A 3844-nucleotide genomic window follows, 5' to 3' on the forward strand; every position below is an offset into this window, starting at 1 on the left:
AGGACTGATGGACTATATCTATAGAGAGAGAGAGAGGAGGAGAAGGAGGACTGATGGACTATATCTATAGAGAGAGGAGGAGAAGGAGGACTGATGGACTATATCTCTGGAGAGAGAGAGGAGGAGAAGGAGAACTGATGGACTATATCTCTGGAGAGAGAGAGGAGGAGAAGGAGGACTGATGGACTATATCTATAGAGAGAGAGAGGAGGAGAAGGAGGACTGATGGACTATATCTATAGAGAGAGAGGAGGAGAAGGAGGACTGATGGACTATATCTATAGAGAGAGAGGAGGAGAAGGAGGACTGATGGACTATATCTATAGAGAGAGAGGAGGAGAAGGAGGACTGATGGACTATATCTATAGAGAGAGGAGGAGAAGGAGGACTGATGGACTATATCTATAGAGAGAGAGAGAGGAGGAGAAGGAGGACATGGACTATATCTATAGAGAGAGAGAGGAGGAGAAGGAGGACTGATGGACTATATCTATAGAGAGAGAGAGGAGGAGAAGGAGGACTGATGGACTATATCTATAGAGAGAGAGGTGGAGAAGGAGGACTGATGGACTATATCCCTAGAGAGAGAGGAGGAGAAGGAGGACTGATGGACTATATCTATAGAGAGAGGAGGAGAAGGAGAACTGATGGACTATATCTATAGAGAGAGAGAGAGGAGGAGGACTGATGGACTATAACTATAGAGAGAGAGTGGAGGAGGACTGATGGACTATAACTATAGAGAGAGAGAGGAGGAGAAGGAGGACTGATGGACTATAACTATAGAGAGAGGAGGAGAAGGAGGACTGATGGACTATATCTATAGAGAGAGGAGGAGAAGGAGGACTGATGGACTATATCTATAGAGAGAGAGAGAGGAGAAGAAGGACTGATGGACTATATCTATAGAGAGAGAGGAGGAGAAGGAGGACTGATGGACTATATCTATAGAGAGAGGAGGAGAAGGAGGACTGATGGACTATATCTATAGAGAGAGGAGGAGAAGGAGGACTGATGGACTATATCTATAGAGAGAGAGAAGAAGGAGGACTGATGGACTATATCTTTACAGAGAGAGAGCCTGTATCTGGGACAGTTGGTGTGTCAATATATTTGAGGAAAATACATTCTGACTGAAGATGGAAACAGTCTGGGGTTGTGGAGAAAAGAAAGAGACACAGAAGTTTAATACAGTGAACTACTTTATGACCAGAGCCCAAAGTAGTGCACTATATAGGGAATAGGGCTCTGGTCTAAAGTAGTGCACTATATAGGGAATAGGGCTCTGGTCTAAAGTAGTGCACTATATAGGGAATAGGGTTCTGTTCTAAAGTAGTGCACTATATAGGGAATAGGGCTCTGGTCTATAGTAGTGCACTATATAGGGAATAGGGCTCTGGTCTATAGTAGTGTACTATATAGGGAATAGGGCCCTGGTCTATAGTAGTGCACTATATAGGGAATAGGGCTCTGGTCTAAAGTAGTGCACTATATAGGGAATAGGGCTCTGGTCTATAGTAGTGCACTATATAGGGAATAGGGCTCTGGTCTAAAGTAGTGCACTATATAGGGAATAGGGTTCTGTTCTAAAGTAGTGCACTATATAGGGAATAGGGCTCTGGTCTATAGTAGTGCACTATATAGGGAATAGGGCTCTGGTCTATAGTAGTGCACTATATAGGGAATAGGGTGTCATTTGGGCCTCTATATAATATTGATGATGTGTTGAGAGAGATAGCATGGTTCTTTATGTTAAAACTGAAATAAATGTCCCTGTTTACCATCTAACCGTCTGCTGTTGTTTCTGGAACAGTGGAGAGGAGAGGAGAGGAGAGGAGAGGAGAGGAGAGGAGAGGAGAGGAGAGGAGAGGATAAATGTTCCTGATTACCATCTAACTCTCTGCTGTTGTTACTGGAACAGAGGAGAGGAGAGGAGAGGAGAGGAGAGGAGAGGAGAGGAGAGGAGAGGAGAGGAGAGGAGAGGAGAGGATAAATGTTCCTGATTACTATCTAACTCTCTGCTGTTGTTACTGGAACAGAGGAGAGGAGAGGAGAGGAGAGGAGAGGAGAGGAGAGGATAAATGTTCCTGATTACCATCTAACTCTCTGCTGTTGTTACTGGAACAGAGGAGAGGAGAGGAGAAGAGAGGAGAGGAGAGGAGAGGAGAGGGATAAATGTACCTGTTTACCATCTAACTCTCTGCTGTTGTGAAACCAACATCAGTGTAATGCTAACAGCTTCTCTTCCTCCACTGTCCCTGTCCCCTTACTGGGCTCCAGCCGGTGGTCCTCTGATCCCAAACACACCCGACCGCCCTCCTTGACAACCTACCAACCAGTTGAGCTATAGAACACCATTGGCGACCTTTCAACCTCTGTTACATCTGTACACACTGGAACAGATTAGAGGAGAAGAGAGGGAGGAAATGGGAGATGAAGGAGAAACAGTAGAGGAGGGGAGGAGGAGAGGAGATGAGGGGAGGAGGCAGATGAAGGAGAAGCAGTGGAGAAGAGGAGGGACATGCATAACGAAATAAACAAAGAAAATAAGATGTGAAAAAATAGTCTGAAAGAGTCTAAAAAGGGGAATGCATGGGAAGTGTGTGTGTGTGTGTGTGTGTGTGTGTGTGTGTGTGTGTGTGTGTGTGTGTGTGTGTGTGTGTGTGTGTGTGTGTGTGTGTGTGTGTGTGGTGTGTGTGTCTGTATTTGTGTGTGGCATTAGACTATGACTCACAATAATTGGGTCTTATTATTTCCAAGTCACGACCCCCAATGTCCTGAATTCATGATAAACACACACATAATGAACAGACTACTAGCATTGAGTGAGATGGATGGAGGGAGGGAGGATGAGATAAAGGGGGAGATGGAGGGAGGGAGGGAAGGAGGAGATGGAAGGAAGGAGGCGATGAAAGGAGAGATGGACGGAGGGAGGAGGAGATAAAGGGGGAGATGGCTCACCGCCATGTGTCTGTCCTCTATTTTGTGACGTTGGAATATGGTTATATTATATTGATGTTGTTATGTTGGAATATGGTTATATTATATTGATGTTGTTGTGACGTTGGAATATGGTTGTATTATATTAACATTGTTGTGACGTTGGAATATGGTTGTATTATATTGACGTTGTTGTGACGTTGGAATATGGTTGTATTATATTGATGTTGTTGTGACGTTGGAATATGGTTGTATTATATTAACATTGTTGTGACGTTGGAATATGGTTGTATTATATTGACGTTGTTGTGACGTTGGAATATGGTTGTATTATATTGACGTTGTTGTGACGTTGGAATATGGTTGTATTATATTGATGTTGTTGTGACGTTGGAATATGGTTGTATTATATTAACATTGTTGTGACGTTGGAATATGGTTGTATTATATTGACGTTGTTGTGACGTTGGAATATGGTTGTATTATATTGATGTTGTTATGTTGGAATATGGTTGTATTATATTAACATTGTTGTGACGTTGGAATATGGTTGTATTATATTGATGTTGTTGTGACGTTGGAATATGGTTGTATTATATTAACATTGTTGTGACGTTGGAATATGGTTGTATTATATTGACCTTGTTGTGACGTTGGAATATGGTTGTATTATATTGATGTTGTTATGTTGGAATATGGTTGTATTATATTAACATTGTTGTGACGTTGGAATATGGTTGTATTATATTGATGTTGTTATGTTGGAATATGGTTATATTATATTGACATTGTTGTGATGTTGGAATATGGTTGTATTATATTGACATTGTTGTGATGTTGGAATATGGTTGTATTATATTGACATTGTTGTGATGTTGGAATATGGTTGTATTATATTGACGTT

The sequence above is a fragment of the Salmo trutta genome, chromosome 38, assembly GCF_901001165.1.
Source record: "Salmo trutta chromosome 38, fSalTru1.1, whole genome shotgun sequence".
Taxonomy (NCBI): domain Eukaryota; kingdom Metazoa; phylum Chordata; class Actinopteri; order Salmoniformes; family Salmonidae; genus Salmo; species Salmo trutta.